Genomic DNA, 17,655 nt, shown 5'->3' with positions numbered 1-17,655 from the left:
TAAGATGGAAATGTCAATTCTCAAATACACACACGAATTGTTTATAGATATTTCAAAGTTCACCTCCTGCAAACGTTTCTCAGTCAAATGTGGTTACCTTCATTACCCTCACCAGTGTTTCTTGGAGAAGCTTTCTTTAATTGAGTTAAGAGTAGCTCACCTTGGTTTTTCTGCCCTGGAGGTTTCTGGGTGTCATTCATTTTAACCATATTATTTATACTCTAGAGGTCTTCCCTACTGATTGCTACATTGTAACTTCATTATATTTATTTGACAAGACAACTGCATATGGTTTCCAAACTGGCCATAGTAATATAAACTATATTAAATAGTAAAAAAAAATAAGAAGATTAATTTCTCACACTACCTTCTTTGCAATTTATTAAATTTCCATTGGAAAAAATTCCATCTTTGGGAACAGGAGGGAAAAACTGGAAGTGAGAGAAGGGGTAGCACTGTTGAAAAAGAAATATACTCTTTACATGACTTATGTGACTAACCTTTCAGTACATCACCTTTATAATAACAACAAAAATATTTACAAAGAAGTCCACTTTATCTAGCAAGATAAATATTCTCTCTCCTAATCTTCCAAGAGTAGAAATAGGCTGGAATCATGGCTCATGTCATAGAGTATCTGTGTTGTAGCAAGCAAGCTGCGTAAGCACAATCTAAGTTCAAACCCCAGTAGCACCAAAAAGAAGAGTAGAAACATATCATCCTACATAAAAATGTTAAAATCTCTAATGACACTTTTTCACTGAAAGTGAGGGAAATATTATGTGCCTCAAAATGATCTGAAAGGCAATTTTTTTAATGTTGAGATACATCCAGAAACAAATTTAAGTATCTAACTACATACTAGTTATATAAAGTATCCTATCCTGTATGTTTTAAATTATATGAACTACAGAAATAAAATTATATTTTCTGTTTTAAACCCTTCAGTATGATGTGCTCTGCAAACTCATTTAGTAGTGTTTCCATTGTGTCATCAACCTTTCAGTGACAGAGTGCTCATACCTATCTTTAAAACAGGTTTTACAGCATGCTGAGATAAATTTCTGACTCAGACATCTCACAGATTACACTTCGACACACAAATTTCACATGAGTAAAAACTAAAGCCAGATGCTGGTGGCTCACACTTGTAATCTTAACTACTTAGGAGACTGAGATCTGAGGATTGTGGTTCAAAGCCAGCCTGGGCCAGAAAATCCAGGAGACTCTTATCTCCAAATAATCACTAAAAATTCAGAAGCAGAGCTGTGGCTAATGTGGTAGAACACTAACCTTGAGCAAAAATGCTCAAGGACAGCATCCAGGCCCTGAGATCATGCCCTAGGAACAGTGCACAGGCGAGTGCATGCATGCATATGTGTGTGCACACATGCAGGCACACACACACTCAAAATAAATAGAAAAGTAAATAAATAAAAACAGCAACTTTTCATCAGAAAACAGGAAGAATTAATATACCAATGTTATTTTGTGAATGCAAAAATTATTTCCAAAGCTTTTCCAGCTTCTTTGATTCTGTCATAATGGTTTATCATCAATGTTATGACAGTTCATACTAAATAAAAAGATTAATGGGTGGGTACTTTCAGTAGTGGATCAAGTTAGTTACTGAGTTCTCTGAATCTCAAGTTTCTTACCAGTATAATTTTGCCATATGTTCCAAATTCAACAAAGATTAAACAAGTAACAATTCCATAAATACATAATAGTAACCCTGAATTGTTTTACAAACACTTTACAACATTAGACAAACCCATATATATGTATATATACACACACATTCACATTTTTATGCACACATATATCTATACATAGATGTGTATCTTATTCTGTTCTCTGTTCTGTTTCACTGGGTTATATTTCTATTTTATGCCATTACTGTTCAGGTTCATACTGTTCAGGTTACTAAAGTTATATATTGTGATGCCTCTAACTCTCTGAACTTATTTATTGACTATTTGGAGATTTTTGTGATTCCATACAAATTTTAATAGTGATTTTCTAAATTTCTGTTAGGGATGACATTGGCATTTTTATAGGGATTGCACTGAATCTGTCATTACTTTCAATGATGTGTACATCATGATATTCTTTTTTTTGTTTTTGCCAGTCCTGGGGCTTGAACTCAGGGCCTAAGCACTGTCGCTGGATTCTTTTTGCTCAAGGCTAGCACTCTACCACTTGAGCCACAGCACCACTTCTGGATTTTCTATAGATTTGGTGCTGAGGAATTGAGCCCAGGGCTTCATGTATACAAGGCAAGTACTCTACCACTAGGCCATATTCCCAACCCCACAATATTAATTCTTGCAGACATGAACATAGATTTTTATACTCTTTTGTTTTTACCAGTTCTTTACAGTTTTCATTGTAGGAGGGTGAGAATATGTCATACTTTGCTTTTTATTTTTAGTTTGGCTTTTCTTGCTCAACATCATCTCCAGATGTGTACATTAACTTGCAAATAACAATTTTATTTTTCTTAATGGCTTAATACTCCATACCACGTCTGTGCATATATATATATATATATATATACACACACACACACATATACACAATACATGTATACACAAACACACATGTATATACAGGCCTTTATTAAAAGGCCTTTTTATTTTCATAACAGGAAATCATTTTTAGCACAGAGGCAGAAAAGTATAGGAAATATGGCTTGTCTGAACACTAAATGTATGGGAAGATGGCATGCAATAACAGTGGTTAAATAGGTTTGGGTGAGATGTTATTGAAGTACAATTCTAAGGGGATTATTGTGGATTTTATTGATTTTTTTTGGTATGACTTCAAAAGCAAAGGCAACAAAAGCAAAATTTGATAAGTAGGATTCCATGAAACTAAAGAGTTCTGCATCATAAAGGGGGGAAAAGAATGAAGACACACTTCTGGAATAGGAGAAAACATTTGGAAATTATCCAACCAAATAAGCAACTAGGTAAGACAAGTAACAATTCATCTGGACTAATACCCAGAATATATATGGATGGATGGATGGATGGATGGATGGATAGATGATGGATGGATGGAGAGAGATAGGAAACTGAAAAAAAACACAATAGTAATAATAATACCCAAATAGTAAAATTTAATAATGAGCAAATGATCTGAATAGACATTTCTCAACTAGCAAGCAGTATGGAAAATTTTCAACATCCTCAAAATCACATCAGAGAAATGTGAATCAAAATCATGAATTCACCACAGTTAAAATGGTTATTTTAATTTTTTTGAAATGCCAGCAAGACTGTGAAGAAAAGAGAACTCTCAAACACTACTGGTGGGAATGTCAGTGTAGTTAGTATATTGCTATTTAAACAGCTATAGCTGAAGCTACAGTGACACTGACCTTAGTGCAGATGTTACATGTATTTATCAACAAGGACAAAATTAGCCAGGCACTGATGGCTCACACCAGTAATCCTGGCTACATTCAAAGTCATCCTGGAAAGAAAAGTCCGTGATACTCCTATCTCCAATAAACTATTCACAAAAAGTCATGGTGCTGTGGTTCAAGTGGTAGAGCACTATCCTTGAGTCATAAGGAAGCTCAGGGACAGCACAAAATTCAAGCCCCAGGACTGGCCGCCCTCTCCCCTCCCCCAAAATAACAAGGATAAAATTGAATTGTTTTTATTGAAACCATCATACCAGTTCTGAACTTTACCACACTTCTTATACACAGTATGGTAAATCATTATAGTTTTACCCACTCTTCTTAGTAGAAAAAAAAATCTAGGTTATAATGTTAGGTGTATGTTTGGTTCTCACTTTCTTTCCAGGGGGGTTAGGGATATAACTCAATAACAGAGTGCTTGCTAACACGTACATAGCTGGTTCAATCCCCAGCATCACGGGAAGGGGAAGGAAACCAAATATTTTTCAACTGTCTTTTGGAACTGAACATAACAAAAGTTTGTAGCCAACTTTCATTTTTTCATCCTTTAGAGGTCATATTCTTTTTTAGGCCAAGATGCCAAATAATTCTCTCCTAACATTGACATTATTAACTACTAGAGTTTAATGGTCAATTTTAGTCATTTCATAAAAATATTCCTAGAATTTAATGTTCCTCTCAATCTGCAAATGCACATTTCATTCCAGAAAGTTTTTGTATTACATATCTGAGTAGGTTTTCTGTTTCATTTACTGGAGTATCTATTTTAGAAATAGTTCTTCTTACATAGATCATCTTTTCATAGGTACTTCTTTCCTTTATTATTTTTCCTGTTGTATATTTGTGGCATTCCCATGACAATTTCTAATCACATATTATCTGCTATGAAGAGCATTATATCAAGATCCTATTTACTCTGACAGTCATCTAATAGGTTCTTCTGAACAACTTTTGACCCTTACTTTTCTACACGTGTTTATGCATGCAAACTTCATTTTGAGAATTGGGTATACTGCTTTTAACCTATTTTACTATTGTATAATATTCATAAGACAGAACTAATTTCGAGCCTTGTATAGCCTCAGTTGAACTATCATGAAATGGTCTACAACAGAATCCAGTACACACATGTGCAAGCATGTGCACACACACACACACGGGCATACACACATAGATCAACCAGGAGGCTAACGTACCATCATGGGCTTTGGATCTTTCCCTTAAGTAAGAGTACCATGCAAAATGCAATGTTCCTTGCTTTTGCCGAGTATCAGCATTATATGGAAGTTCTTCCCAAGGACTTTCTAGTCTTTTGTTCCCTCCTCACCTTCACCTCTTAGCCAACTTCTCCAAGAGTATCAGTGAAAATTCGTAATGCTTTATAATAAACTTCATCTTTTACATTACTGTATCAACTAAAAAGTAAAGCTTAAATATTTTAAGATACACTTCTAACAACAGCTGAAGTTTCTCTTCTGCTATTTCTAATAGAAGGAAGTAAAGGGAAGACACCCAGTTTCAATTCTTTTATTTGAGATATTAAAGATACTACAAGGTCATCAACTAAGCCATTCTTTCAAATTAATTGTGCTGTAATAATCTCCAAGAAAATAAAAACAGATGCATTTTCTCTCCTCAAGTCTTCTCTTTTGCTAGCTACTCAATTTGCCAATCAAGAAACTACTGTATTTTATACCCTCCCTTTCCTACCTCACACCACTACCAATTCTGTGTATACACATAGGAACCACTCAATAAATGTGGAGGAACAAAGTACAATAGACTATTCATCAGAACTCCAAACATCTTTTACATATTACCTTCCTAGTCCACTGCCACAAAACTTGTACAAACTTAACATTACCTAATACCAGGACTACTCCACAATCAGTCTGTTCTTGTTTCTTCACTTCCATCATTAACTAATGGTAATAATAATAAATAAAAACTTCCCATATCACTTTGAAGTCTACTGATTTCCCAGTGCATAAAAATAGTTTAATTGGCAGCACATATAAGATACTTTTCTTACAACCTTTTAAAATTTCCTTTATCATCAGTAGTAATGCTGGGCACTGTGGCTCACACCTGTTAATACTAGCCACTCAAGAGACTGAGACCTGGAGGAAATGAGGTCCAAAGCTAGTCTAGCAGAAGTCAGTGAGATTCTCTCTCCAATTAACCATGAAAAAGTTGGACTGAGCTAGGTGCTGGTGGCTGATACCTGTACTCCTAGCTACTCATGGAGGCTGAGATCTAAGAATCGTAGTTCAAAGCAAGCCCAGGCAGGAAAGTCCATGAGACTTTTTTTTTTTAACTCATTTATTGTCAAAGTGATGTACAGAGGTTACAGTTTCATATGTTAGGCCATGGGTATATTTCTTGTACTGTTCGTTACCTCCTCCCTCATTCCCTCCTCTCCCCTCCCCTTTTCCCTCTTCCCCCATGAGTTGTTCAGTTGGTTTACACCAAATGGTTTTTCAAGTATTGCTTTTGGAGTCGTTTGTCTTTTTATCCTTTGTCTCTTAATTTTGATATTCTCTTTCACTTCCCTAGTTCTAATACCAGTATATACAGTATCCAGTGTACTCAGATAAGATACAGTGATAGTGCAGGTACAACCACAGGAAGGGGATACAAGAGGATCATCAACAATAAAAGCTACAGTTTCACATGGCATGTTGAAAGTAATTACAACAGTGATATAATGCTCGTTTCCATAACATGGAGTTCATTTCACTTAGCATCATCTTATGCGTTCATAAGGGCATAGCTATTAGGATCTTGTGATCCTCTGCTGTGACTCGCCTAAACCTGTGCTAATTATTCCCTATGAGGGAAACCATAGAGTCCATGTTTCTTTGGGTCTGGCTCACTTCACTTAGTATAATTTTTTTCCAAGTCCTTCCATTTCATTATGAATAGGGCAATGGCATTCTTTCTGAAAGAGGCACAAAATTCCATTGTGTATATGTACCACATTTTCCTGATCCATTCGTCTACTGAAGGGCATCTGGGTTGGTTCCATATTTTAGCTATGACAAATTGTGCTGGGATGAACATTGTTGTGCTGGTGGCTTTAGTGTGTTCTTGTTTGTGGTCTTTGAGACTCTTATCTACAACTAGCCACTAGCTCTGGCTCAAAATGGTAGAACACTAGCCTTGAGCAAAAGAGCTCAGGGACAGCATCCAGGCCGTGATTTCAAGCCCCATGACCAACAACAACAACAACAAAAAACTAGACTGGAAGCCTGACTCAAATTGTAGAGGATTAACCATGAGCAAGGCAAAAAAGAACCTGAGGTCCTGAATTCAAGCCCCATGGGCTCAGTACAAAATAATCATCATTATCATCAGTGGCATCCATCTTCTCTACCTTCTTCTACCTCCTACTACCCTCCTCATTTTCCTATCCATATACACACATATTCAACATACATTTATCCACATTTTACAAATACACCATATACTTTCATGCTTATCCTTCTAATTCTGGTAATATTTCCTCTATCTACAATATCTCCTTGTCCTGACCTATTTGCAAATTACTCCAGATTTATCTCAGCCCAGATCATCAGAGGAAATTAAAATTGTGAAAACTTATAAGCAATGGTATTTAAATGATTGTACTAGTAGTAGGATAATCTAAAAACTTTTTAAAATATTTCAAACTTTCAGGAAAAGTGGAAGACAAAACTTGGGCATCTAACTTTATTTCTTTAAATTACCTAACTGAAATGAAAGCAGTCACCCACACACAAGAACATAGAACCACCAAAATGAAGCTTAAATAAGATATATGACTAGTCATTTGGTCAAAAGATCTGAGAAAGCAAGACGCAAGAGTGGAGAGTGAAAAGTATCAGCTCAATTTACATCACAAAATCAACAAAAGTTTCAGGAGTTAGTTTGCACCACTCCTGAATGTGGTAGCAAAAGTAATACATCCCATTCTTAGGAGGGCTAGTTGAATGCTGTTCAAGTATGTAGCTTTCACATTCCATAACATTGAATTACTACTTCTCTGACTGTGAAGTTGACTGAAAGTCATCTGTGAATTTCTACCAATGCATGTGAACAAAATAATAATTGAATGGAAAGTATATGCTTCTTACAAATAAAGGGAAACAGTAGGGAAGGAATGCCTGAGACTTTAGTATGTAGGATACATTTTTAGGAAGGTGCTCTACCACTTGAGCTACACTTCCAATTTATAAAAATTGCTTTTTTTTTCCCTTCCCTTCCTTAATTCCTAATGGTTCTGGGACTTAACTCAATAGTTTCAAGCAAGTTATGTTCCTCATCAAATAAGATCTGAAATCAAGCAGGTCACCAAAATAGTCTATTTGTCTGAAAAGTGCAAAACAAGGTAGAATTACTTCTTTTTTCTTTTCTGTAATCCTGGAGATTGAACCTAGGGCTTCCCATATACTAGGTAAGCACTCTACCACTGTGCTATAACCCTACACTTCTTTTTCTTGTAAGAAATAGGGTATCATTCAGCTTCTCAGGTTAGCCTTGCTTGAGTTTGCAATCCTCCTGCCTCAGCCTCTTGAGTAGCCAGGTTTATAGCTGTGTACTATCATGCCTAGTTTTATAACTTGTTTTAATGACATGGTCACTTGGTCATGTAGCTTAAGTCTATAGTCACTTTATTCTTAATAACCACAAATACCACTTAACTCAATATTCATTTCTGCAGATAAAAGTATATTTTAGGGGCTGGGAATGTGGCCTAGTGGTAGAATGCTTGCCTAGCAGGCATGGAAGCCCTGGGTTCGATTCCTCAGTACCACATACACAGAAAAAGCAAGAAGTGGTTCTGTGGCTCCAGTGGTAGAGTACTAGCCTTGAGCAAGAAGAAGCCAGGGACAGTGCTCACAGGCTCTGAGTTCAAGCCCCGGGAGTGGCAAAAACAAAAGTATATTACACATACCCCCCCAACAACACTATATATGTGTGTTTGTGTAAAGAGAGGAGGGGGAGAGGCAGAGACATAGAGAGACAGAGACAGAGAGAGCGACAGAGAGACACAGACAGAGATGGGGACAGAGAGAGTGCCTATAAACAAGAGGGCCTGAAACTAATGATACCTCAGTAGCAAGAAGCACACCTAGAATCCACAAGTCTAAACACCATTTCATAGTAAAAGAACATTTCTTTAGGGGATAGGAAACCTTTTTCTCCCTAAGGGAGATTTGGATCATTCTCAGGTCATTCAAAATTATCAATACAGGCTGACAGCTAGCTACAGGCAGCCACAGAGAAATATATAAGAAGCATTATGAGTTTATTCCATCATGTACCTAATGCTTTTGTGGGCCTTATATAGCCCATGAACTAGACATTCCCTACTCCTACTCTAGAGAACTGTCTGTGATCTACGGCTGGGGCAAAGACAATACAAAGTAATTTTAGAATGTCTTATCCCTATCCGAGAGGAGACTCCTTTTTCTTGCTACCAAAGGGAAGCTGGAGGACAGCAATTTTCTTCTATCACAGATGAAGACTCTAAAGAGCCCAAAACATTATTAACACTGAAGTGAAACTTTTTCTGACTGTGTGTCATAGCACTGGTATGTGCTCTGCACAACTAGCTCTCTAGAGTTCATGGGGAGAGGTTTTTTTTTTTTTTTTTTTTGGCCAGTCCTGGGCCTTGGACTCAGGGCCTAAGCACTGTCCCTGGCTTCTTCCCGCTCAAGGCTAGCACTCTGCCACTTGAGCCACAGCGCCGCTTCTGGCCGTTTTCTGTATATGTGGTACTGGGGTATCGAACCTAGGGCCTCGGGTATACCGAGGCAGGCACTCTTGCCACTAGGCTATATCCCCAGCCCATGGGGAGAGGTTTTACTGACGTCTCTTCTACTAGCTCCATCTGCATGGAACTGTTAAATGAAAGTTGTATCATCCTAACAGCAGTTCTAACAAGGCAAAGAGATTTGGCTTCAGGTTTTGACTTCTGACAAGGATATGCTTAAGGATATGCACAATTATCTCTTTTGGAGAAGTTGGAGTTGTTTCACAAAGTCAATGACTGAAGAATAACTTAATGATACCTGATGAGGCCTCTGGAGAAAATATTACTAATCTGGGATTCTGTAGAGTTACAGAACTTGCATGCTCTAAGTACTAGGACAGAAACACTTTTGACCTCGTCTGATCAATAAGTAAGGACTTATTGAGTTACAATCCTCTGTACATGCATTGGAAGTGATTAAAGAGCTTGGGAGAGAACAATTAAAAACAAAACAGGAAAGAATAAGAAAATATCTTTCATCAAAAACTAGTGCTAGGGAGTAAAAAGTTGGACAAGAAATGTACTCACTACCTAACATATGTAACTGTAACCCCTCTGTCCTTCACCTTGACAATAAAAAAGAAAACCTGATGCTATCCTGTGGGCTTTATAACCTATACAGAGTTGTGACAATATATACTATGGCTTATAATATATACAGAACTAAAATGCATGACCACAGAACAAAGTTTGAGAGAAATAACAAAAAGTGTTATTCAACATATTTTATACAAATTACAGCATATGAGCTTTCTTTTACTAAAATATAGACTGAGATAAGCTATAAACTAGTCATTATAAACACATACCAAAAAGATATATAGATGATTAGCCACAAAGGATTATAAAATAGAATACAAAATATACTAAAATAATCTAAAAGAACAGACAGAATGAAGAGCAAGATAGTTGTTGAACCAAACAATATTAATAATTGCACTCAATGTAAATGGACTAAGTTAAAGGGCAAAGATTATAAAGCTACACCAAAAGAAGAGCCAAACCCAATTAGTCTTTTTAAATACATACACCAAGTATCTAAAAATTAAAACAACATATCACATTAATATTAATCAGAAGAAAGCTAAATGTCCATACAAAGCAGATTGTGAGGTAAAGCATATTAGCAGGGATAAAGAAGGCATGTCACAATAATAAAGTGATCCATTCACTAAAAGACCATCAAATTCCAAATATGTATGCATCTATTAACAAAACTTCAAAATATATGAAGCAAGAACTGCAAGGAAAAAAATAAATCAGTCTACAATTACATAGATTTCACCATGTCTCCCTCTCAAAAATTGACAATACAAGTAGAACATGTGCAGGGATTGGAGATATTTAAACAATGCCATCAAGCAACTTATACTCTATTCAACATTATTGTCAAATATTCACTGAATCATTTAAAATTATTCAAATCATAACACAACAAATTATTTGGCCAGAATGAAACTGAAGTAGAAATCAATAACTGAAACTCTGAAAAATCCCCAAGATTTAAAACCTCATGTACATATATCTTAATAACTAACAGAGCACACAAAAACAACAAAGGAAATTACCAAGGATTTTGAACTTGAAGGAAAATAGAAACTCAACATGCCAAAATTTGCAAGGTGCAGTCAAAACACTATTAATATTGTATAGGAAAATAAGGGCTTTAAATTAATGAGCTATTTTTCCACCTCAAGATACCAGTAAAGCAAGGGCAAGTAAATAGTAAAGGAGGCAACAGAACTGTAAATAATTTTTTAAATCAAAGTCAGTAAAATTGAAAACAGAAAATCAACAAGAAAAGCAAAAGCTAGTTCTTTGAAAAGATCAATAAAGCAAATAAACCTCTAGCCAGACTAAACAGGAAAAAAAGAAAAGAAATAGATTAGCAGAGTGACCACCATAGGTCCTACAGACATTATAATGACAGTAGCATAATACTGTAAATAATTTTATACCAAATGAAGTAACAATTTCTATTAAATTAAAAAGTCCTTTCAAAGATAAAACTATCAATGCTCACTCAAAAATAATTAAACTGTATAGCCTCTTCTGCTGAAATGTAAGTTAAAAATCACTGCTAAAAAGAACTCTGGACATAGATATGTAAACCAGTTAAAGAAATACAAAAGGATCTACAATTTATCTGTAATATAAAGAGACTAAGGATATACTTTAATGTGATTATCTTTTTTTTTTTTTTTGGCCAGTCCTGAGGCTTGGACTCAGGGCCTGAGCACTGTCCCTGGATTCTTTTTGCTCAAGGCTAGCACTCTGCCACTTGAGCCACAAGCGCCACTTCTGGTCGTTTTCTGTAATGTGGTGCTGGGGAATTGAACCCAGGGCCTCATGTATGGGAGGCAAGCACTCTTGCCACTAGGCCATATCCCCAGCCCCTTTAATGTGATTATCTTAGTATTTCAGAAACATCATTCTGAAAGCAAGTCTATGTGAGGCTAAATAAAAATAAACCAATGAAGATAATTTGGGGAGAATGATGATGGCCTGAACTAAGCCAGAAGTAAAGAGTTTGGTTTCTTAAATTGTGGGTACTGAGACTGAACATGTAAGATAATTGGTAGAGAGAGTAACCAGATGTAATTATTAATTTGACATGAAAAACAGAAAGAGTATATTCCATGATTTCTGGTTTATACACTAAAAGAGTAACTCAACAGAACAGGAAATACAAGAGGAAAATAGATTGGGGAAACAAGAGGATATGTTTACTTTCAACAAACTCATAAATTCAGCACTCAGGATATATGGACTAAAATCCTTAGCAAACATGCAGTTAAATTAGCCTCCTTTCTCTCAGGACTAAATGCAATTAAAAACCTCCTCTACAAGTATATAATGATGTCTTATTTTTTCAAAATTTAGGAATGAAAGTTGTCAGAAGATTAAAGAAAACAGTTTTTTGGTTTTTTTTGGATAGTCCTGGGCTTGAACTCAGGGCCTGAGCACTATCCCTGGCTTCTTTTTGCTCAAGGCTAGCACTCTGCCACTTGGGCCACAGTGCCACTTCTGGCCTTTTCTATATATGTGGTGCTGAGGAATCGAACCCAGGGCTTCATGTAGGCGAGGCAAGTACTCTACCGCTAATCCATATTTCCAGCAGAAAACAGTCTTTCCCTACACACTTATAGCTTACAGAGCAGAGATAAAGTTCAGTGACTTTTTTTGTCATTTAGAATAGTAAAATTCTATGTACTCTATCTAGTTTGGTGAGTGTGATGTACTTTCTTCAGAAAAAAAAAATAACGCAAATCTCTAACTTTCTCTATTCCCCACTTTTTTTTCCTTTTTTTTTTTTTTTTTGGTATGTGGCTACACTTACTCTTTATTCAACTCTTTGTTACCTGTTTAATATCCTATTGCCTTCTCTTAAAAGTTTTATTTCTTGTTTTTCATTTTCCAGGTTTTTTTACTTCTCTTTTTGAATTCTGTTTTAAACGAACAGTTCCTAGTGGTTAGTGGTAAAAGTGCTTGCCTTGTATACATGAAGCCCTGGGTTTGATTCCTCAGCACCACATATCTAGAAAAAGCCAGAAGTAGAGCTGTGGTTCAAGTGGTAGAGTACTAGCCTTGAGCAAAAAGAAGCCAGGGACAGTGCTCAGGTCCTGAGCTCAAGCCCCAGGACTGACAAAAAACCAAACCAAACAAACAGTTCAACATAATCGTATAATTGCAACCATCACTTTTTGAGCAAATATTACAAGTCAAGCACTGTGTCAAGGATTTTGCATTGCATTATCTAATTCTTAAACTCAAGCAAAGCAGATATCTATTTTATGAACAAAATTGAACCTAAAAAGATTGCACAAGGAGGAACTGGAAGCTTGGCTCAAGTGGTCAAGCACTAGCCATGATGAAAAAGCTAAGTTAGAGGACAAGGCCAAGTTCAAGCCCAGAGTACCAGGGGAAAAAATAGTAATAGTCCAATTTTATCTAATTGGTAGAACTGGGACATGAACCTAGCTCAAGAGTTCATTTGTGAAACCTCACTCTACATATTAGTACCTAGCTCGAGATCACTATAGAAACTTGTGCCATATAACTTGCATACACTTTTTTTTGCTCTCTGTAACAGATCCTATACTTGATATTTTAAATCATATTCAAGCAAAAAGTATCGGTGCTTACTACTTACCTTCAAGTTTCTATAAACCCTTAATCCCTTTCCTCTACTGCTTCTGCAGCTAGAAAGCTGCATACTATGCATGTTTTCTTTACTTCCTCTCATTAAATGTCAAATTTAATCATGCTATGATTATCATCAGGTAGTTCTTCAGCCATAGTCATTTCCTGCCCAAGTTCCTGTTCACTACTCAGAATGTAGTCCTGCATGTTTTCTTTCTCTTCTGGTGCTCGAAACTACCTATTATAGGAAATACTCCATTGTTTTCATCTGAAAATTCACCTCTATATTTTATGTCATGTTAATAATTTGTATTAAACTAAGAAGCTAGACTAAAAATGTAGCCTAATCATGTGATTCTGGTCATCAAGTAAATGGTCCATATTTACAAATTAAATAGGTCTATGGGTCTATCCTAACTTGATAGGAAGACACACCTGGACACTTTTTTCAGATTTTTAAGTCTTAAAACATTCTATTTTACCGTCATATCTCAGACTGGGGTGAGAGTCAACAGTCAAGTCCAGGCTTGAGATCTGAAAACTATTTAAGGCTATCTCAGGCAAGAAATTTCTATGGTCTCATTTTACCCAACCAAGAGATGAATGCAGTGGCATAAGCCTGTCATCCTAGGTATATGGGAAATGTAAACAGGAAGATCTCAGGTTCTGGCTAGCCTGGGCATAAATATGAGAGCTATTTGAAAAGTGTCTAAGGCAAAAAGAGTTGGAGATGTGGCTAAAGTGGCAGAGCACCTGCTTTACAAATACAAGGTGAGTTCAAAACCCAGTAGTGCCAATGTATTTTTGTTGTTAACATAATGTCAGGAGGTCCTGCAATACTGATTTTTATGTGGCTACTAACAAGTAAAAGGTTAAGGAATGACATTAGTCACTCTGAGATTCTTTTATAAACAATCCCAAAGTGCAAATGTCTGTAGCAGTAATCATTATTTTTATATCCTAAATGGGACATCTGAATGAAATGATGAAACAGTTGTTTAGCTAGACATATTCAGAAAGAGGCTGCATTAGCACTTGGAAAAACTAAGGACCAGAAGGTAAATATTAAATAAAAATTTAACAATGGGAAAACGGTCTCTATAAGTTTAGTATTTAATTATGTAATCTCCAGCTATCAAAACTGGTTAGAACTTACTTTTCCCTGCTATGTTTATATACAATTATAAACCATTCAACCTGGTCTTCACAAATACTTTTTATATAAAGCCACAATTAGTAACCATTATCTCAACAATTTATGTTCCTGTTCTGATAATGCCTTCTTCTGTTCTGTGTGGGAAGACCTTTTCCCCTATTTATGAAAACTGTCTTTAAGCCTCCATAATGATAGCTACTCCCTGAACCTCCAAACCACTCTCTTAAAAAGTTGCTTAAATACTTTCCACTTGTGATTTCTGGTACTTGGAAGATAGCTTTGTTCATACGATTCCTTACACATTGTTGAAATCTTCACTTGCCCCATATGGAAATTTAAAGGGTCTTAACCCCATCAACTGTGTCTGTGTGTGTCAGAAGTATGCAGTTTTGCCATGGTGCTTCCCAGGCCATTCCTGATTCCTTGCCCTCTAACACTGCCAACACTCTCCCAGATGAACTCACCTCATCCCAAAGACAGTTTTGCCAAATGCACCCATTAACTATTATCAACATTATTAACATCATTATTAACATTATCTCCTTATTAAGTCTCTTAGAAACCAATTTTACTGCAGAGGTAAAGCATGAGGATTTTAAATGAAGTCTTTGGATGACATTTAGAAGTGAATCTACTGACTGATGAGCATTGGAATCTTGCCAATGAGTTAAACATTGACTAATCTAAAAAATAAAGGCAGTAACTACTATACTTACTTCCTAGGATTATAACAATTAAATAACAGTCCAACAAATTTCTCATTGTCATTTTTCAACACACCACCATAAATTCTCTTTGGCTCAGTCTAATGAAGCTGTACATATCCCTTCAAATTGTGCATTAAATAGCCTAGCCAAAACGTTTCATGGCTTAAAAACTATTTATTAGGGTCAACTAGCCAGTACCAGTTTGGGCTTGAAAAAGTTTGCTTTAGGACAGGCACCGGTGGGGTGGCTCACACCTGTAATCCTAGCTACTCAGGAAGCTGACATCTGAGGATAGCAGTTAAAAGCCAGCCCAAGCCATGAGACTCTTATCTCCAATTAGCCACCAGAAAACTGGAAGTGGCTCAAAGTGGTAATGCGCTCACCATAAGCAGAAAAACTCAGGGACAGCACCCAAGCCCTGAGTTCAAGACTCAAGACCGACAAAAAGAAAAAAAAAAAAAGTTTGTTCTCGGTTACTATGCAAGAGTGCCCCCACTGTCTACTACACTTTGATTTGCTCAGCACTATTTCATGACCATCCGGAAAGTAGTGAAAATTAGAACCCAGCCATTCTCCGCCTAATACTTAAGCTATTATTATCTGATGCATGCAGACAACTAACCCTGTGTGGGAGGTAGGCTACTTCCAGAGGGGGAAAACTTTTCCTGGAACCACCTTTCTTCTAGTCCCAGACATAGCTCATTTTTCCCTGACCTTCAGATTCTTTTCCTCTGGAATCTGGAGGCTGAGCCACTACAACTGACAAGGCACAGCCATTCCCTTGTTCTTAGTTAGCAGCCTTTACTCTAAATCCAAGTCAAATTATGCCATTTTAAGGCTCTCTAGGCTAAAAGTGCATAGTCCCCATTTTTAAGATTCCCCTTCCAATATTGGTGAAATCTCATATACAACAACAAAAGACACAGATTTTACCCAAAAAATACTTAAACCCAAATACTAAGTCTGTAGTCATAGACTCAGAAGGAGGGAGGGTGAAAAAACCGCAAGAAACGTTCAGAAATATTCAGTGAAATATTTTTTAAAAGCTACAAAATCATAAAATAATCTCAAAATAAGCAACATTAACAATGAAAATGACAAATCCAATACACTTCCCCAAGAACTCCAAGATCAGCTGGTCTGCCAAGTATACACATTCCACTTCCCTGGTTAGTATAGGTTCATACAGAACTGTTCCTTGGTTTTGCCAAGCTAAAAATAAAATGGGTAACAGCAGCATGATTTCGCTGAAGTTCTACAAGGAGGTACTGAGTTGGAAAGCCATGACTCAGAGGAACAATGCCAGAACGCTGGCTGTCCACACAGGCAGTTCAGAATAAGTAAAGGTGAAGCGTGCTGATGGATCCCGGTATTGTTTCCAGACATAAAATGAAAAAAATAAAACAGAACAAAACAAAATCTCTGAAGGCCGGTGCACAGAACCTCGGCACCCACGCCTCCGCAGCGGGCGGGCTGGCCTGGGTGAAGGAGAATGGACCCGCCTCGGCTCGGCGGCGGAGGGGAGAAACTCGACCCCACGCTCCGTCCCCCGCAGTGCCCAGCCCCGCGCGCCCCGCCGACCCCGCCTCCGAGCCCACTGCGCCCACCGCCAGGGGACCTCCCCCGCCCACCCGCACGGGGCCGCCCGCTGCCCCCTCAGCACACCCTCCCAGGACACCCCGACCCCCCAGCCCCCGGCCCCGCGCCGCGGGGAGGACGTGGAGGGGGCACTGGACAGGGAGCGGAGGGGCGAGCGCGGAGGCACCGTGCGGGCGGCGGCAAAGGGCTTCGGGCCCCCGTCACATCCAGCCTGGAGGACTGCGCGGGCTCCGCAGCAAAGCCGAGCCTCGCCCCCTGCCCACCCCCCCTTCACCCTTAAAACCGTAGGATGGAAGGGGGCCGCAGGTGAGCCCGGGAGGCCCGCAGGTGTCGAGGGCAGCCGTGGAAGTCCCCCGCGCCGGAGAGCGACGCGCTGGCCCGGGAGCCCCCACCTCCATCCCGTCCGGCCGCTCCAGTCCCCAGACCAGATCCATCCTCCGGACTCATGTCAGACGCAGAGGACCGCCACACAGCCCGCCCAAGCGTGGAGACCCGGCAGCGCTTACCGTTGGAGCGGGCGCCGCGCCACTAGGAGGCGGCTTGGGGTGCGCGCGGAAGACAGCGAGGCGAGAGCCCTGCAGCGGCCGCAGCCCGAGAGCTCCCAACAAGGATGCCGGCGGGCAAGCGCGCGGCTCCGAGCGTAGTGCGGCCTCAGAGCGTCGCCCCGCCCACTCTCCGTAGGATTTTGTGCTGAAGCCAGTAGGCGGGGCGGGCCCGAGGAGGAGCCGGGCGTCCTGGGGAGGCGGAGCCTAGCCCTGGATAATCGGATTGGCACCTTGGAGTCCAATGGGGCTACAGATACTCCAGGCCACGCTACGAT

The 17,655-nt window shown here is 38.5% G+C and overlaps 1 protein-coding gene across 1 annotated transcript in view; it reads right to left on the bottom strand.

Annotated features, from left to right (window-relative positions):
- The window catches only part of Phtf2 (putative homeodomain transcription factor 2), a 103,968-nt gene extending 86,533 nt beyond the window's left edge, over positions 1–17,435 (bottom strand). Inside the window, exon 1 of the mRNA XM_048339881.1 lies at positions 17,342–17,435. The gene's annotated coding sequence lies outside the window, so the exon portion shown is untranslated. The remainder of the gene's footprint in view (positions 1–17,341) is intronic.
- Between the last annotated feature and the right edge of the window lie 220 nt (positions 17,436–17,655).

This window comes from Perognathus longimembris, chromosome 2, assembly GCF_023159225.1.
Source record: "Perognathus longimembris pacificus isolate PPM17 chromosome 2, ASM2315922v1, whole genome shotgun sequence".
Classification (NCBI taxonomy): Eukaryota; Metazoa; Chordata; class Mammalia; order Rodentia; family Heteromyidae; genus Perognathus; species Perognathus longimembris.
The sequence above is the reverse complement of the archived record's forward strand: the minus strand, read 5'-3'. Positions and strand labels throughout refer to the sequence as shown.